Here is a 20527-nt window from a genome sequence, read left to right as displayed (position 1 = left end):
AGCGTGGGGGACTGTCGGCCTAACCCCTCTCATTCTGAGAGGAGACTCGAGCTCAGCAGTGAGCCGAATCTGGGTTGATAATGATGATGATGATGATTATATACTACATAGTTGTCCCATATGAACGAGTTACTTATTTCTATAAGTAAATGATGGACTAGTTTGCAACTAAGTCAGCAACTAAAACTGATGGTAAGCTGATCTGCAACGAACTAAACAAATAAAAGCTCTTGAAAGTGTCAGGGAGATAGTAAAAAGACTAAAGACAAGTCAAGGCTCGCTTCCCAAGCAGGAGATTTCCGATTATATGTATATTAGCGTATAATGCAGTTGATTTTCGTTTGCGCCGCCGGTGCGGACTACGGAAACGGCCGTCGCGCCGCACTCCGCACGAAATACGAATACGTTGCGTCCTCCATTGGCTCGAGTGTCGACTCGCCTCAGCCTCACTCGACTCGACTCCGCCGAGCGCGTTGTACGTCTCGCGAACGCTCTCCAGCGAAACTTCACTCGCAACTACGAGTACGTACGTTCGACAAAACGTAAAAGTGGTGTATTTGATAAGTTCTCAGTTCGCCAAATACTTTCTTTTTTTTTTATTTTGCGCTTGGACAGTTCTGATATTTTGTGTTGTTTACTTTTGTTTTTGTGACTTTAACACATTGGAGGTGTACGGTTCATTTTCAATACGGCCGTCTGTTTACGGTGAGTACGCGTTGAATTTCAATTTATATTTAAGTACACTTACCTGTAGGAGTGCCGTCCAGCTGATTTGTTTACGTGAAGAGATCGCGCCATGAACTGCATTACAGATTGAAGGTTATACGTTGCCGAGCGATAAAATCAGTTTCCACAACACATTACATCTATATATTTATTTAAAACATTTTAATATAAACAGCGTTGGATACACACAAAATTCAATTAATTTTTAGTGCGCCAAATTATCCGTGAAAACCAATTTTCAACGGATATCCCAATTACGTATCCATCGTGATCCAATTTAACAATGGATTTAGAATGGTTGTGAACCATTCAAATAAGATTTTAAAATAAAAACAAATAACACTCAGTAGTTACCTAAGAAACGCAACTTTTGTTCTTTTCACAAATTATGACGTGCGTTGAACTCTTTTCTAGGCTTTCCTAGCGTTTGTACCTACTTTTCTGTGGTTTTTAAATTATTTTATGTTCTAAAATCACGTAATGATATTTTACGCACATTTTTGATTTACGCTTTAAAACGTTTGTTTATTTAATTCATGTGATATTTAGGTTTATATAGATAGGTTTCGAAGATATTTTTTGCATCATTCTGGAATGCTAATACTGCATTAGAAATTAGAAACTATTTATGTCTATCGCAAACTCACTCAATTTATGTATTGAATTCAGGACTTACTTATAAGTAAATCAACAGCTCAGAAGTAAGGTCAGGATAGCTACAAAGCCTTTTCAACAGATGTACTCTAGACTACAGTTTTTGAAACACCTACCTTAATGTTTTAAACATTAAATATAGTAAATTTTCATATTCTTTCACTACATTTTTTTAGACGTAACTGTGATTTTTTTCAAACGAAATTTTTTCAACAATTTTTCTTCCTCGAAAATATTTTTTCTTGACTACACTTACAACAAAAACCTCATCCAATTCAAATTTGCGGACGTACAAATAATTCAAATATAGAACCCTTTTAAAAATCGCTTTAAATGAGAAATTTATTCGCATTAGTGTGTCAAATTAAATAGATCGAGTACCGCTTGTGTTTTCCTTTTGATAACGGTAGGTCCGTCAACTTGAGGCGCCAGATTACTTGGGCCGGGCAAATATTGTGTCAGTACAGTGGATGTTTGCCTCATGCACTTGTGGACCGAGAGCTTGTGGAGCCAGACATTCCTCATTTTAGGAAAGCTGAAAGGCAGCCTATGGTCCTACTATAGGGGGTTGTTCGTACGTAAGCACTACAGAAGGGTGAGGGGGTCTTTTCTTCGCTTATTTTTGATGACATGAGGGTGGGGGGGTCTAGATGGTGATTATGTCTGCGGTAGTTATTTACTTTTTTACACATATGGCAACTTACATTTTGTCTATGTTTGAAAACGAAACGCATTTTCTGAGATGCCCACAAATAAAAAAATGCATGTAAGAATGTTTACATAAATAATATAGAAACTATTGTAGATATCATAAAATAAACTAACATAGTAGGGTACATACATTGTTATGTCATGAGTATATGTAAAGAACAAAATAGTCGTATTTATAGTGTATATAATGTATATCTTAGCAGTTATTATCACGAGGAATTATTCCTACAGTCGCCAGACTCTTAACTTCTTAGCAATCCTTCTCTAGTTCTCTTCAAAAGAATCTTGTTTTTCCAAAAATTAACCTTGTTTTTCCAAAGGGTTGCCGCGAAACAACTAAGTGACTGGCGATTGGGGATTTCTCATATTATGCAGAGAAATAATATAAAAAATACGCTCTTTACTTGGACAATTGAGGGTCTGGACCCTTGAATCCTGCTTCTTCCAAAGCCACCACACTCAGACCCATTGCCATAGGTCCATAGGACCTACCCCGCTAGACATTACCCATCTAATCAAATCTGTCAAAAGTATATGATCACGATCTAACGTGTTTAATATTTACACAAATTGCGTCTAATTAATCGATGTTTCTTTGTGTTAAAAATTAAAATTACACGTGTGTGTATTATGATTTAAATTTGCAGTTGTGTGTATTGTAAGGACAAAGTATATATTTATTGATATTAAATATTTTCTATGTGTGAGTTTAAACCCTCCCCCCCCCCGGGGACGACCCCCTCAAAAAAGGGCAGACAATTTTGTTAGTGAATTTGAGAGCGACACAAGTCCAAAGATTTGTCTAAACGCCATAATTGGCTTCCGTACTTATACGAGGTATATATTAATCTTAATCTGACAAACTTTTTAATATGAAGTATGTCTGACTCTTCCAGGCTCTCTGTCTATTGTCACTAGCTTGGCCCTCTTAATTAATGTACTTAGCAACCGATACGGACCTTGATTTCAATAATTTATTCACTAATTGTGAAACAAGTGGGACGTCATTCGAAAAATACATTTTCCTTGTAAAATAACTCTTTACATGGTCGGTGGGATAGTTAATTTGAGTGTCTTCGTTCGTCCGGGGACTCAAACACCGCAGTGCTTCTTCTTCTTCAAAATGCACTGCCTAACCACTAAACCAACGAGGCAGTTACGTTTTGTGTACCTAATTACATTTTAATTAGTTTGAGTACCTTTTCGCTTAGCCGAGGAAAGTTTTTGTTACTCATTACTCAAAGCAATTAAAACCATAATAGGCACGTGTGAATCGGATTCCTAAACCAAAGGGTTCTTAGCTTAGAGTATAAAATACTCTAAGGATTTAGCAACAAGGACATTGGTTCTGATAATAATTGATACAATGTTATTTAAACTAGTAAAAAATTTGTAACCAAAATCAAAGAGAATAAAAATCGATATGTAAATTGTTACCAGAGCCGTGATAGCGGAACCCTAAGAGACGATAGCAATAATTAATAGTAGGTATATTAACTTACTATGAAGTAATTGTTGTCTACAACCTGTTAGTTTTTCTGATTATACAACCTAAAAAAAGATATTTATAAAATAATAACTTTGTATAATACATATTATTTATTAATTATTTAAATAATCAAAACACTTTAAAAATAGTCCAGGATCATTTTTGAAACGTCTCGTTTTACGATTGTTCATTATCAACCCATATTCAGCTCACTGCTGAGCTCGAGTCTCCGCTCAGAATCATAGGGGTTAGTCCACCACGCTGGCCCAATTTCGGCAGATTTCACACACGCAGAGAATTGAGAAAATTGAGTATGCAGGTTTCCTCACAATGTTTTTTTTTCACCGATTGAGACACGTGATATTTAATTTCTTAAATGCACACAACTGAAAAGTCGGAGGTGCATGCCCCGGACCTGATTCGAACCCACTCCCTCCGGAATCGGAGGCAGAGGTCATATCCACTGGGCTATCACGGCTCTTTGGTTATTATTGTTGCTAATACTTTAACTTCTTGACCGACTTCAAAAAAAGTGGGAGGTTCTCAATTCGATTCATATGTTTTTTTTAATATTTTTTAAACAAGCGCGTTGCGTGCGAGTAAACCTATATAAAGCAAATATCTTAAAGGCATTATTCCTGAACTTATTCGGGAAACGCGGTGCAAAAAAGGTCGCATTTTTTCGCTGATATTTTATACAAGTATTTATTGTCATAAATATCACAAATGACAGTTGAACGCTTAAATATTCTACTTTTTAAGGTCACCAATTAATAAAACATTTTGCAACCGGTTTTAAAGTCAAAGCCACCACTTTTGATCTCGAAACATATTAATTTTAATTAATTTAACATATTGTTCATAATGGGCAAATTATAAATAAAGGCACCCAGATTTTCATTGGGGTGTCAAATTGGGTTTGAGTTTTCATTTGTTTTCTCTAACAACTCGTTTTACTCACTAACTTGCTAGTAGATTGAGACGAATATCTTAACATTCCATGGATTCACCGTCCGGGTGCCGGGTCCATTGCGTCGTAGAGAGAAAAACTCTGAGCAGAATTCTGAACTTGTGACTACAGGATGTAGGGTTAAGGAATTGCTTGACGATCATCTTTATAATATCTGAAATTATTTTATATTTAAAACGCTAAATAGTAGTGCTGCTAACCCGTACGTAGATAAATCCAATAAATCAAATATCATGAAAATCGGTCCAGCCGTTCTTGAGTTATAACTATTATGTAACTGTACTAACTTCGTGTTTAGATACCAAAATTATAAAGAGAAAAGATTTTCCAAACCCCCAACCCAACGTCCCTTAAAACTATCTGCCCCGATGGGATCGAACCCAGGCATAAAAAGTGCAATGTAAATGTGCAAGGCTATAGGTATTAGGTATAAGATTGCATCCGACTATACCGATCGCTGTCTATATAGGTTGCCCTAACTCACAACTACGTGCAAATTGTTTGGAAGTTCCGAAGTAACAAGTCAATCAACAGTGTAGAGTGTAGGTACGCAGACCCTCCTACAAAATTAACTTGCGTGTTGCCACCTACTTCCGCAGCCATTGTTACTGCTTGTTTAATAACTGTGAATACTAAATTAACAGATATCGCGCCTTTCAAACATTGTAATCAACAAAACATAGAGAATATATATATAAAACAGAGTGTCTATGCGAATATGATTACAAAATCTTCTTGGGAGTCTTCTTACATGTGCAACAGAACAGCAGTTTTAATTGTACAGTTTTAACTAATCTAGCGAACAGTGTGCCTAGTGGGAGTTTTCAATGTTTTCATACTGTGACAATCCCGTAAACGTAAACGGGAATTTATATGGAATTTAAACAGTTGTGCAGTAGTGTCACTAGATGGCGCTGTTTCAATTCCTTGTAATTTCACGTTTACGTTACACGACCGTCAAAGTATGAAAACTGGCACTGTTAAATTGTCCATGTGTAGTGGCCAAACGGTCACTTTTGACAGTTTAAGGGGTCAGTTTTAGCTTTACAGTTTTATCGAATGATTTTAATTTAAATTGTGATTAAATAAAACAGTGTACCTTAAGTGCTTTATGTGCTGTGAATAAAACTGAATGAAAACCACATTGAAATAGAATCAGTAGTTTTTAAGAAAATCATGGGATAACCACATACGGGCCTGCTTTTATAAGCCTGTTTAAAAGTCGCTGACAACAATAATAAAATAAGTATTTTTAGACTTAGACCATGACTATTTTCTACCTAACGAAGTACGTCCTACTTTGTTAATGACTTTAACAAAGGATGTACTTCGTTAAATTCGAATTTAACTTTAGATAGACACATGTAAGACACAAAATAGTAAACAAACCGAGCAACAATGTATGCGATTTATCGGCCGCCAATAGCATCCTAACTTAAAAGGACAAGGGGTGGTGAGTTTGAACCGCAAGCCGTCACATACATGCTCTTACTTTGTAATTTACCTCCACGTTGCCTCAGTTCCATTAGTATCGAACTCGATTGTATTGATAAAATTACCTCGATGCTCGAATAATAACGTATTTTATTACGATATTTGTCTGCGATCACAGAAAAGGTAATGTAATTAACTAGCTGACGCCACGCGCTTTCACCCGCGTGGTTCCCGCTCCCGTAGGAATACGGGGATAATATATAGCCTATAGCCTTCCTCGATAAATGGGCTATCTAACATTGAAAGAATTTTTCAATTCGGACCAGTAGTTAATGAGATTAGCGCGTTCAATCAAAGAAACTCTTCAGCTTTATAATATTAGTATAGATATTGCTTTCTACAATTACAAATAAAGTTAAAATTATAATAGTCTGTTACATTATTAACCATACATAAAATTATAACCTCTCCCGGTGGAATGGTGAGGTTTGTCTGTCAAACTATTAATTAGATTTACCGGCGTACAAAACAATTGACGTTAGTGATACCAAATTGACATCATTAAAAAATAAGATGGCAGATGAATATCGCCATAATCACCTAAATTAGGGCTTAAGGTAAGATTCAATTAATGACTAACTTATTGTTGAATAAAAAAACAATACGTCAACACGTGCATTCATCATATCCCTCTGCACGGGGAATAACCTATAAGTACTATTAATTTGAACGCGTTTGTCGCGCTTACCTAGCGTCAGGTCGCGTTTGTCGAGTTGCGTTTGTCGCTTGCACAGGACTGTCACATTTAAATCTTTATGAAAGCGAATGCAACATTATAACCACAGTAAATGTCGGATATGTTTCACCGCAGGTACATCACCTACTTGTAGCCTCACTTTGTTAATACATAGTGCGACTACCGCTATGTTGAATACATTTTTCCAGTGATAAGTAGTACAATCCACAACACAATGGTGTGTACTGTACGCGTAATGTAAACTGTCGAGTTCGTGCCAGTTCAACATCAACGCGGATTAAATTTGCACGAAATGCCTAATTCATGTAAATTAATAAAAACCCTATTCGCATTGGTTAGTAATTAATTAATTATGCCGTATTTATTTTGTATCATTCAATGATCAATGGCATAATTCGGCTAAACAGCGAGATCTGAAACTAGGTAAAATAAACATTGCCTCCACGTTTTCATTTTCGTGTAACTAGGTAGGTATACTGGTTATTCACCTACAGGTAGATTTGTTATGGATTTTTTTATCTAGGTTTCATAAGTTTCGTTTTTATTAAGAATTCTTTGAAGTATCAATGGATCCATATTGCTAATATTATAAATGCGAAAGTTTGTATGGATGTTTGTTACTCCTTAACGCCGCAACTATTAAACCGATTTAGCTGAAATTAAATAATACCCTGGATTACCACAAAGGCTACTTTGTCCCGAAAAAAATCATTTCCCGAGATTTGAAAAAAAAAGAAAAAAAATTGTGCCTCTGAGTATAGTTGTTTACAAGATACTAAAACAATCAAGCATTTTTAAAGTTTTTGCCTTTCTGTCTGTTTGTTTGTTCTGATTAATCGCTGGAATGGCTCCCGCGGGATTTATGAAAATCAGAATTTCACGCTAGCAAAGTTGCTGGCGTCCGCTAGTATAATATTATAATGATTCACAAGTTTCCAATCATTGACTGTCGAATAGATAGGTATAGCCTTGGGCAACGGATAATATGACATCACGAGATTCGGGAAAAAACTGGGCCCCATCGACAATCGCAGTCAAATTACCTGATACTTAACAAAACAGAAACAAAACTATTAATTTACTTATATTTTATCATACGATGCCTAACAATACCTCACTAACCGGTCCTAGTTCTCATTGGTCACTGGACCAATGTTTATCATACGTGGCTTCGTATCAAGAAGTCCAGAGTTTGAGTACAGGTTTGAGCATAACTCTCTTTTAAGAAATTCTCAGTAAATAGCAGAGTTAAAAACTTGGTACATAGTATCAGTGCTTCACAGACCATGTTAAATCGGTCCCGAATATTCATTAACATCTGATAGTGATCGTTCAAACATTACCACCATACACCAGCGGCAAAGAGTTCACGCATGCCGATTCCCGCCGGGTTACCTTTATAAATCTACGCATATTCATTCTTGTACTGTATCTCATAAATGAGAAACCGGAGTTAGTATCACTCTGTATGAATTTCCTTTTCTTTGGGACGGCTTACCTTCATCTAAATTCACCCACCAATCTATATTAGAGCAGCGTGGTAGGTGTTAACTAGCGGAAAACCTTTCAAACAAGCTGATGTTGATAATGATTTAGCAAGATATGTTAACGGCTATGTGTGTAATTCTGGTATTCTATACAATGCCCAGGTAATGTATAAGATACCTGAGGCGTTCAGGTTGTTTATTACATACATTACCTAGGTAATCTATAAATTTCTTAAATTTTCAATCCAAGGGATTGTAGAAAATACCTAATACTCCACCGGCAATAAATAGATTTTTGTAATTTTGATATCATTTGCATTAAAAAAAATAACGAAAACTACACAAAATTAAATGCATTCGTTTTGCATGCCCACCCACACGACACCTTGCCTGCTCTCGTCATACATACATTACCGGGTAAGCCTGAGGTATTATAGAGAATAGGTACCTAAAGAATATGTTAAATCAATAATATTTCATACATTGTCTACAAGTTTTAAGTATTTTATACATTGCCTAGACATTATATAGAATAACGGATTATACAAATTGCCGGTAACAGATACCAATTAGTATACACCTATTGCAATTATTATAGGACTCAAAAGTCATTTCAAAAATAAGAAAACTAATGTCGAACAAAGGTTATGATTCACAACACTTGTCAGGACAACTTAATTAACAAATCAAACTGTAACTAAAATAACACCCAAGAATGGCAGAGAATGACCTTGAGTGGAATCACGTACTTGTGAACGATGTGTGTAGGGTTAAAGGATCCTTTGGCTGATATCAAACACTCCCCTTTTCCACTCATGTCAATCTCCCCGACTATCCCAAGTAACCCATAAAGAATTACACAACAAGAGATGTGGACGGCTCGAATGCCACGAGCACACTGAAGCTAACACGAGATCGAGCGATGTCATATCCGTCACAGACTACTATTTCCAACACTAAACGGCGATAACACAATATAATTCGTACATTTATTTTCGAACACATGCTGTTTACATTGAGCCCCGCAGCGAAGGCAGTCAACTATTGCAGGCATCAGCGGCAGCAGCTTGCAAGGGTCGTAGGTCAAATTAAACAATGGGAAGCTATAACTTCACTATGTGTAAACACTGCATGGAAAATATTTCCCAATGAAATTCATTACCAATGCAACGAACATATGCACATACCTATAGTTTATTCATAACAATAATAATTGCGCATTACTACTGTTTTTACCCGACTATATAATTCTTTCAGTTTTCTTTTCAGCTTTATCAACCCTTTTGAATCTACTCGTTCATGTTAAAACATATTGAAAATATATCAAGAAGCCTTCAAGAAGAGTAATGAATACATACGCGCATCATATATCTTTATTTAATTTTTTTAGTAAATATTTATGTATTCAATGATATAGATAGATAGATTGATTCATTGATATAGATGATATTTTTTACTTAAAAGTAACAAATACTTAACGAGCATATTATTTTAATAAACGAGTGTTATTTATAATTATCATATTTTATATGTATATAATACCATATTATTATTTTAATTATTATATAACGAAATAAGTCGTTAAAAACAACGAACGAACTTTGAACGTTGTTTTTTTCATTTAGCTGGTCACGAACAATAGATTACATCTATGGTCGTTACCAACTGAATCTTCTAGACATCAAGCATTTTCTTATATCTCTCTATATCTATGGACGTTTATGACGTCACGGCTCACTTGATAACGCGCGGACTAGTCAGCCTACTAACTAACTGACAAGTGAGACTCTAGAAAGAAGAAGAAGAAAGAATAAATATCTATAGATAGATATATGGAAATGGGTGATGCCCCGCCGACTCAATTGACAACGGCTCTACTTGCAAATAACAAGTAACATTTTATTAGTGAAACCCTGTATAGTTTTAAATCACATTATACAACTTAAAAAACGAAAACTAGTAGTGGGTAGGTAGTTTTCGGGAAAGTAAGAGCAATTGCGGAAGAAACCGTTGACATTGGCACCATAGCCCGCGGCCAAGAAACCAGTTACACTACATTAATGATCATTCGACATTTATTGCTCTTTATCATTGGTGAAATTGAAGCCGGTCACATCTGCCGCATTATGCTACGCGCTAATAAATTGATGAAATATGATAACGATTTAAACGCTCAACCTCCTTCTTGGTTCCAAAAAGAAAGCCAACTTAAACTTCAATAGGTCCACCGCTGAGCCATGATAAAATCGTGCGGGGTGCGGCCCACGTAAATCATCACCTTCATCATTATTATCAACCGTTGGACGTCCACTGATGAACATAGGCTCTTTTAGGAAATTCTATACAGCTGCTCCCTGTAACCCGCTTGACATCGTCAGACACGTAATAGGGATCGACCAACACATCGCCTTCCGGTGCGGGATCGCCATTTCAGGACCTTTGGATCCCAACGTCCATTGACACGTCTAAACACAAATCTATACAATTTATCTATTCAGCTCGCCTTATAGAGCTAGTCTAATCACAGTGAGGTCATGGATTCTATCCCCACTCATAGCACTATTAGCGTACTTACTTGTATCATATTTTTCTGTTTAGCTTAAAAGAGAAAGGGGAATACAAATCATGATTTAAAACATTGCTTAAATATAGTAAAATGAAATTTTTATACACAGTATTTACGAATGAGAAAGATTGATAGAATACAATAAAAAACTTAAACGTAAGTATACAACTTAGCTATACAACTTAGCTATACAACTTAGCTATACAACTTAACTTTACCAATCTTGCCCACGAGGAATGGTTACAAGAATACAGGCTGCCGTGTTGGATAACCAGTAATATATTGGAAATATTTAAAATATATCATTAATATTCAGTAAAGAATACTATATCATATATATCAGTCAGTTATTTGTATATATTATATATACATATATCTGACTAGCAATATAATGCCGATAGTAACATAATGTGGCTTTTACTCTTGGCAATATTCAATTCATAATATATAATCAAATTATACTACAATAAAGTCGACTTCATTTTGTTACGTATTAATGGAGGCGTAAAACGAATGCACTGCACGGTTATATCACGTAATACAATAAAATTTTACACGGGTGGGTAAGTATATTTATATTACCAATTTTTGAACTGATATTTTTGGGTTACTTTCACTTGCTTTTTCAACTATCTATTTTAAAATTCTGCAGTCCTGCTTTGCCCATCGACAATATAACATATCATATCAATGCATACAGCACATTTAAAACTATGACCCTAATTCTATATCTAACTATACGATAACCAACAATCACTTGATAGTTTTTCTAACCCGCACGTTTTAGTAAGGAAAACTTTAATTATTTACTAAGTAGCCTTATTTATGTAATGAAAAATGCTTTACATTTAATATCAAATCAATGAATAAGATTACGTAAAACAATTTATTGATTACAAAAAGTATATCGCTTTTTATCTTGAGTATTTTTTAATTATTTCTTATTTATAAACAACAACACATGTGAAATATTTATTCTATAAATATGTATTTCTACTTACATATTATCCAAAAACGACACAATTTTGCTTATTTTATATATATATGCTATCTATGTCTACTCTAGATTCATCAGCTTTCTTATAATGTATACACTACAAGAGTAAATGATGAATCTTCGCTTGTTAAAATATATTGGTAATTACATAGTTAAATGCAGTGTTTAATTACTTTCGCGATAAATTAATGTTAAAAAGACATGGTTAAACCAATACCACATCAAAGCGCTGTGAAAGCAGTATCAGATGAACTACCGCGAATCGGTTGGTTATTTTTACAATTTAATTAAAACGAGCCAAAGAGATTTTCTGTGTATTACGAAGTTAATTGGACGAATGTTAATTGATTCTATGTGAGAGATAACAACTGTAGGGTATTATTATAATTTGTTTTTAATTAAGAACTCCTAAAAACGCATCTGCCAAAACTGACCTAGAAACTCAAAAACATCATAAGTTACTCAATACAAGTTTTGTTTCAAGTTCAATAACCTCTCTAGCGCTGTTACGTATGCGTTCTTTTGTAACTAAGGTAAGGTCCTAGGTTATGTTCCAGTTTGGATCGATTTATAAAATTGTACTTTTTATTTTTTCTGATGATTTCATTAATGGTCACGGATTTCCAATAACCTGCACGATGCACATTAGGTCAGTTGAATTAAATGTTTTAATTTTTAAAATAAAGGGGGGCCGGCAAATTTCTAGTTACCGCAGACAGGTAGTGTCAAAGACTTCTATTATTAGATATGTTAATTGCCTACAAAATCACCGCAAAATATGATCCGAATTTAGCTACTCCATAGAGCGCACACATGCAATTTTGTGTTTACTTATATTTTTATACTTATGTATATTATATAGTTTTTAAACTTCGTAACCACACAACTTGACATTGTAGACAGTATTTAGGTATTATTTGTTTAAATAGCTTTCGTTGTTTACAATTCGACTAAATGAAATTAAGACAATTAGTTAGCCACTTTTGTCCGCCTCAGTTTCGACTTGCTATATCATATCTATAGTATAAAATCTTTGGGTCGTCGTCATCAACCCATATTCAGCTGCTGCGCTCAAGTCTCCTCTCAGAATGAGAAGGGTTAGGCCAATAGTCCACCACGCTGGCCTAATGCGGATTGGCAGACTTCACACACGCAGAGAATTAAGAAAATTCTCTGGTGTGCAGGTTTCCTCACGATGTTTCCTTCATCGTTCGAGACACGTCATATTTAATTTCTTAAAATGCACACAACTGAAAAGTTGGAGGTGCATGCCCCGGACCGGATTCGAACCCACACCCTCCGGAATCGGAGGCAGAGGTCATATCCACTGGGCTATCACGGCACATTCGTCATCACATCACAAATCTTTGTTAGTGTTATATAAATAAACCTATAAATAAATATGATAATGGAAACAACACTCCTTTATATTGAAAACTCTTATCTCTCGTATCGTGATTTGTAATTGAGATTTCGATGTTTTTTCTCCCCGCACGGCCATGGGAGTGAGATTTTCCCGTGGCAGGTCGCCCATTCTCCCACGCTGCTTGCTCTGAGGTGTGCTCGGACGTACAATGGCAACATTACTGCACACTTTTTCCCCATCATTGTTGTTTATATTACTCGTTAACGTTCGCCAATAATTCCTCGAAGAGACTGATCTTTCTTATGTTTTATAGAAACAAGATTTCTTCCGCGTATCTTCAGTTTTTGTGTTTCGCGTCGCCGACGCCGGTCCTTTAAAGCTATTGATCCAATTCTGAACTGGAACGTGTGTTTTATTGCGATGGATATTACTTAATATTTATTTAACAACTAGCAAATGCCTGCGACGTCGTCCGCTTGAAAATACTGAGCCTGAACATTCTAACGTCAAAAAACAGACCATCGTATCCAAAACCCAAAAAAACCTTACACAGCTGTATTTATAAAAACAAAAAGGATAAAATATACCCTTTGTATAAAATATATCCTTTTTGACAATATTATTGCAAAAAAAAAACGAACATTTTTAATTATTATTTTTGGACATGCAACATTTCCAAGATGCTACAAAGTTTATAATTTATTCTGAGTCATCGATTCATCCACACTCCATACTAATGTTATAATTGCGAAACTACGTCTGTCTGTCTGTCTTTTCACGCCTAAGCCGCTAATCCGATTTGGATGAAATCTGGTATAGAGATAAATTGGACCTTGGAGCAGAACATAGGTTACTTTTTATGTCGGAGAAATCCATAGTTGCTGCGGAATTTGTAAGAAACATAAGTTCACACGGAGTCGTTAGCGTTCGACAGTGCCAATGATCCTTTTGGCGCGGCGATCGATTCTAATCTAATGAATGATTCAAAAAACGAAAGGTACGTCGCATCTCGACCTACAACTACGTACATACGAGTGCGTGCAATTAAGCCGACGCAGCCATCCATCGTAGATCGTTAGATGGGCCTCAAAGCGTCGCGTAATTGTCATTGGTTTCGAACATTGAGTATGTCATCACTCGTAACACATTTCTCTTTATTCATGTTATGGCTTGTGTTTTTACACTTCCAAAATGAACACTAAGGCTAATAATTAAGGGATTAATTAAAAAAAAACAGTGAATATTTTTTTAAGTCCACATCCACTCACAGCATGCGCTTGTTACGTACTAAGATGAGATGTGTGTGCACGCCTTTGTGCATTCTTTAGTATGGATGGGCCCATCTAACGATTTGTATCGATGGACGCAGCCGCCGACGCGACGCTGGCGCCATGCGTATTCTCCCCACTCGCGCTGCATAGGCAAGCCAAAACCGTTTTCACTGGGAACTGTGCCATCTGGGTGCAGTTAAGACAACCGACCGACTTTAGCATATTTACTGGCCTTTAAAGCATCCCGCAACAGAAGGACTTTGTTGTTTGTTTTGATATGAAAATGGAGTGGGCGAATAATATTGCAATGCGGATATCAGAAAGATTCAACACCTGCAGATTATGCTCGCTCATTTATTTTTTACTAGCCGACGTCTGCGACTTCGTTCACATGACATTCTGTTTTTCTCTCTTCATTTAAGAACATCGTGAGGAAACCTGCATACCACAAAATTTTCTTAATTCTCTCCGTGTGTGAAGTCTGGCAATCCGCATACCAGAAAAATTTCTTGATTCTCTCCGTGTGTAAAGTCTGGACCAGCGTGGTGGCCTAACCCTTCTCATTGCAACTCGAGCGCAAGTGACCCGAATATGGGTTGAAAACGACGAAGTCACGGGGCTACTAGTAAACTATAAAGAAGTGAACCTGTCAGTATAAATAAAACCTAAATAAATTCTTTGTAAACGTTTGTTGTATTTACAAAACGATTGCATGTTATTTAAGCTTTCGCGCTGGTGTTGTACCGTGTAGTTTGTTTTTACGCAGCGGACAAAGATTACCGTTGCGCGCTGTCATTTTTTTTTTACTTCATTTAATTCCGCGAAGTGGTGTAACGGTGATGTCGAGCATTTGTTTTGGTTCGACACAAACCGCGCTTCGAACTATGTCGCGCTGCTGTGCACGATGCAGTGCACAGATCTAAAGCAGTGAAGCAAACGATGATGAGCCGTGATAGCCCAGTGGATATGACCTCTGCCTCTGATTCCAAACTTTTCAGTTGTGTGCATTGTAAAAAATTAAATATCACGTGTCTCATACATCGTGCGGAAACCTGCATAATTCTCTGCGTGTGTGAAGTCTGCCAGCCTGTCTGTTAAGCCAGCGTGGTGGACTTAAGCCTAACCCCTCTCATTCTGAGAGGAGACTCGAGCAGTGAGCTGAATATGGGAAGAGATGATTCGATTGACTTTTGTGCGTGATCTTATCTTCTGCAGAATAATAAATTCTATGAAGAAAACAAGCTTGAAATTGGGTTTCGATTGGCTATACTTGTACAAAATGTAAATTGACAAAATCACAACATATTTCAATAAACAATAATATTAATTACAAACCGCTCATTGAATTGTGTATTAACTAATATCAAGATTTGACTAATCAACACATCAGAATATATGAGTAAATTAACCATTGTGTTGTTAGAGCCGTAACCTCGATGCTACTGTGAAAGAGGCGCAGTTAAATCATAGGTCGTTCGGCGCCAGTCATGCAAAGATCATGCAATTAGTCGTCTACAGTCTCCACGGCGTATGAAGAAGCGTTTCTAAAAAGTAAATCGTGAGAATCGATTACGGCGCCGCGACAGGAATCCGCCGACATGACATTGTAATGTAAGAAGCACAACACAGCATTCGACGCATTCTTTGATTTATATCAGACTGCTGTATTCATATACAAATGTACAAACATCATTAGAGCCAGGTGTTAATCCGCACGAGCTGTAGGTAGGCTGTAAATTTTTAGCTACAACTCCCTATTGTCTTCTGTCAACTTGCTATTTGACAGATGGTGGAGGAGGGTTGTGTTCTGTCAAATATAGTATGGATAAGGATATAAGAACATAAACTGCAGACGATTATTGTAAAGTGTGTCTTAATGCCTTTAGTATTTTTATTCAATCATGTATAGTTATTAGGATAAGTTAGCTTAAGTTTCTTATTGTACTATTTCTCAAAAAAAAATCATGTTTAGTATCCTAAATACTCCTTATGAGATTTCAACTTTTCCCTATCATCATCTCCTTACCCTTATCGATCGGAAAAATATGTCAATCTTTTCCATTCGTTTCTATTACTCGTCAACTCATCATCCACTCCTTTTACACACATGTCCTCTTTCACACAATCCAACCATCTCTTCTTTGGCCTTCCTCTCCTCTTATGTCCTTCCACTTGCACATTCAACATTTCTCTAGTAATATGACTTTCCCTAACTTTTAACTTTAACTTTTCCCTATATTCTATGAATTAATATTCATCTTGTAAACGTAGTAGAGACACGTAATCAAACCAATTAGTTGATCAAACTCACAATCAAACTAATAGTAAACAAGAAAGCACATGGTACAATAACATCATATATAAATTACGCAATAAGTAATATTGATAAAATTTAATACACACTGTCACAAGAGACGCTTGCGGCGAACTCAGTTTTATGATTGAATTTTTTACATGAACATTTTTGAAGCGAAAAAAACTCGGAATACCTCCTATATCTCCTTAATAAACACCGTTATGTTTTCGCATACGAAGAAAGAAAAAAAGAAAGAAAGAAAAATGCGTTTATTTCAAAATTATGCCACACACCACAATATCTCCAGTACACCATGACATCCAGGACAATACCCTGCGATGTGTGGCATAACCCAGAAAATGGCCCCGGCTCAGCATAATGCTACGTGACCATTTGAATTTGGACACGTAGCGCTGATTTTCAGTTGGAACCACAGATTGGGTAACGCCACGAACACAGCCAACACAACCTTATAATCTAAACTAATACCTACAATGACATACTACATATTTCTTTAACTCAGAACCAACGAACAACTCAATGATTTACCTATGTACCATGACATCTAAGGATAATGAAACATTACATAATAGCATCGACACGTGCGGCCGAGATTTACCAGCCTAGAAATACGCTGCTTGCGTATCTTGTGACATTGTGCGAACGTCTTTAGTAGGTAAATTCCACAATGGTTAAAGGTTATCAATATATTAAGGCGTGACAAGCAAATAGGTACTGATACGTATTTTAATTTAATAAACAATTTATGAAAATTATAACTTTGATGAACACAAGGCATAGCTAGATAGTTTACTGGTTATGTATAATCTAGAAACATGACGATAAACAAACACTGTAACGACTAAACAGTTTAGTTTGATCTATATTTTAACGACTGTAACTTAGAACGATTAACGGTAGTTATGTATCTACCTGTGATTTTTTTTAATTTTAATAGTAACATACAGTAACATCAAACATGCCAGTATTGGTGATGAGATGAGATGAGATGATTCTCCTATATCTTTGAGTTTTTTGTTGTTTGGGGATTGACATAATTATATACAGCTTTACATAGAATAGGTACAGCCTGTGCGGATTAATTGACGGCCTCAGTGGCGCAGTGGTGTGCGCGGTGGATTTACAAGACGGAGGTCCCGGGTTCGATCTTCGGGTGGGCTGATTAAAGCTTTCTTAATTGGTCCAGGTCTGACTAGTGGGAGGCATTGGCCGTGGCTGGTTACCACCCTACCGACAAAGTCCCTGACTGGGCTGATTAAAGTTTTCTTAACTGGTCCAGGACTGGCTGCTGGGAGGCTTCAGCCGTGGCTAGTTACCACTCTACAGACAAAGACGTACTGCCAAGCGATTTAGCGTTCCGATACGATGTCGTGTAGAAACCGTACACGACATCGTATCGGAACCATCAGGTGAGATTGTAGTCAAAGGATAACTTGTAAAGATTAAAAAAACGAACGATGTTCGTACTGTGTGTTTATTTGTTGTTTGGTAGCCAGGTGTTAATTTAATGCGCACGAGTTATACTAGGCTTAAAGGAAGTCGGTTAAAATGGTCGCAACCTGTTGCAAATGAACAAGAACAACCCAGTGGCACGGGCCGCTAAAAAATACTCGTAGAATAATTTACATGTAGGGTTAACTACTATTATTATCAGATGTTAATGACACCAACCGGTACCGGTGACGGGTGGCCTAGCCTCAATGGAAAGTAAACGATCATTTAGTGCGACCAACTTCTGTCACCTACCCATTTATCAACTTCGGTACCAATTTTTTTTTTATTCTTTACAAGTTAACCCTTGACTACAATCTCGCCTGATGGTAAGTGATTATGCAGTCTAAGATGGGAGCGGGCTTACTTGTTAGGAGGAGGATGATAAATCGACACAATAAATCGCTTGGCGGTACGTCTTTGTCGGTTACTGGCCACGGCCGAAAGCCTCCCACCAGCCAGACCTGGACCAATTAAGAAAACCTCAATCGACCCTGCCGGGGATCGAACCCAGGACCTCCGTAATCTTGTAAATCCATCGCGCTTTCCACTGCGCCATGGGGGTCGTCAAATAATAATTTTAGCCATGTCTTTTAAGCATGACTAATATTCCCCTTTCTCTTCCAGCTAAGAAAAAGCTTGTACGTCTACAACAATCACACAGTACAGTCCTACGGGCGAGGTCGAATCTTTGACCTCTTTAACTTTAATTAACTATTGAAGTATAAATATAATGAATAGAAACTTTAAAAATTTCATCTAATGAAAATATAGCTCAAATCATTTACATTAATAAAAAACTAAAACCAGGCAATATTTTTATGTTCTTGGCATATATAACAATATCTGCAACTCCAGTTCTTTAAATAATTATATGTATAACTCGTGCACATTAACTTGACACTACAAAACACAACCACAGGAACATAGTACAAACTCCTCGATCAAGTCAAGTTAATCCGCACGAGCTGTATGTACAAGTATGACATATATATGATTCAGGATCTATAATAATTAATACAAGAATGGATATAATATCAGAGCAATCTCACGCGGCTTAATAAGGTCACACAATAGTCGCGACTCGCGGCAGGACAAGGCGAGCGACAGTGGTCAGCGAGCAATGAAAGTGACAACCGCGGACGAAAGTGACTATCTAGATTTATTTACACTTGTTCGAAATAGACACGAACACTTCTAAAACTGGTGTCCACTTTACATCTGTGGCTAGGGTTACCATATCATATGAACTTTGTGGGATACGACAAAAAATACAAGCTTTTATTTAACTTGCTGTGTGGCAAAATTTGGTGTTCTTGTAAGCTAAAGAAGTATTTCTACTAGTTAATATCTTAAGTTTGGGTTCACTATACTAGAAACAGAACGGACAAAACAATCATAAAAATTTAATATTGTCTTTAAAGCTTATCGGATTTTCATGATATGAATATATTTTGAGTAGGTTGGTACCTATCTAAAAACACACAGTTTTTAACAAAAAAAAACACATCTTAATCGGTCCTTTCTTTTAGATGCCACAGACAGACATACGTCAAACTTATAAATCCCCTCATTTTTACTTTAGATGTTATATTAGAAAAATAACATTGTCTTTCAAGTTTTTAAATCATTGCACTGCAATTTTGAATTATTACAGACATTTTGAGTTGTCCAATATGAAATTAGGAAATATAATCACGCTAATATTATAAAGGCCAAGGTTTTTGTGTAAGTGTGTATGTTTGTTACTTCTTTGCGCTGCGGCTACTGAAGCGATTTGGCTGAAATTTGGAATGGAAATAGATTTTACTATGGATTAACACATAGGCTACTTTTCATCCCGAAAAATCCATAGTTCTTGCGGGATTTGTGAAAATCTTAATTCCACGCGGACAAAGTCGCGGGCGTCCGCTAGTATAATATAAAAAAAAAAACGAAAAAATAGATATACAAGGAATTCCGCAAATGTGTATGCTATTTGGCAACAGTACCCGTAGACGAGCGAGCCTGGTTCGCTATTTATATCGCTACTGGCGAAGATCTGACTCCTTCTACGGTAAACTAGATTTCGTTCCGACCGATGTTAATTAAGTTCATTGAGATATAGAGAAAACTAAACTGCGAATACTAAAATTATGTCGTTTTCAAGCAAAAGATATATATAAATAGGATAACGAAGGTCTTTTATACAGATGCCAAATTCTATTTTCCTTTTGTAATAGTTTTTCAAAGTGTAGTAAATAAACCATTATTTAATTTAAATGTCACAATGACATACTTACCTAAACCGA

The 20527-nt window shown here is 36.3% G+C and overlaps 2 protein-coding genes across 2 annotated transcripts in view; one reads left to right on the top strand and one right to left on the bottom strand.

The window, feature by feature from the left end:
* Window positions 1-20527, bottom strand: part of LOC112051514 (pupal cuticle protein 20-like) — a 127341-nt gene that overhangs the window by 55255 nt on the left and 51559 nt on the right. The gene's annotated exons all lie outside the window — the stretch shown is intronic.
* Window positions 408-20527, top strand: part of LOC112051517 (uncharacterized) — a 75038-nt gene continuing 54918 nt past the window's right edge. The window contains exon 1 of the mRNA XM_024090189.2: window positions 408-705. The gene's annotated coding sequence lies outside the window, so the exon portion shown is untranslated. The remainder of the gene's footprint in view (window positions 706-20527) is intronic.

Source organism: Bicyclus anynana, chromosome 11 (genome assembly GCF_947172395.1).
Source record: "Bicyclus anynana chromosome 11, ilBicAnyn1.1, whole genome shotgun sequence".
Classification (NCBI taxonomy): Eukaryota; Metazoa; Arthropoda; class Insecta; order Lepidoptera; family Nymphalidae; genus Bicyclus; species Bicyclus anynana.
This window is presented reverse-complemented; position numbering and strand designations above follow the sequence as displayed.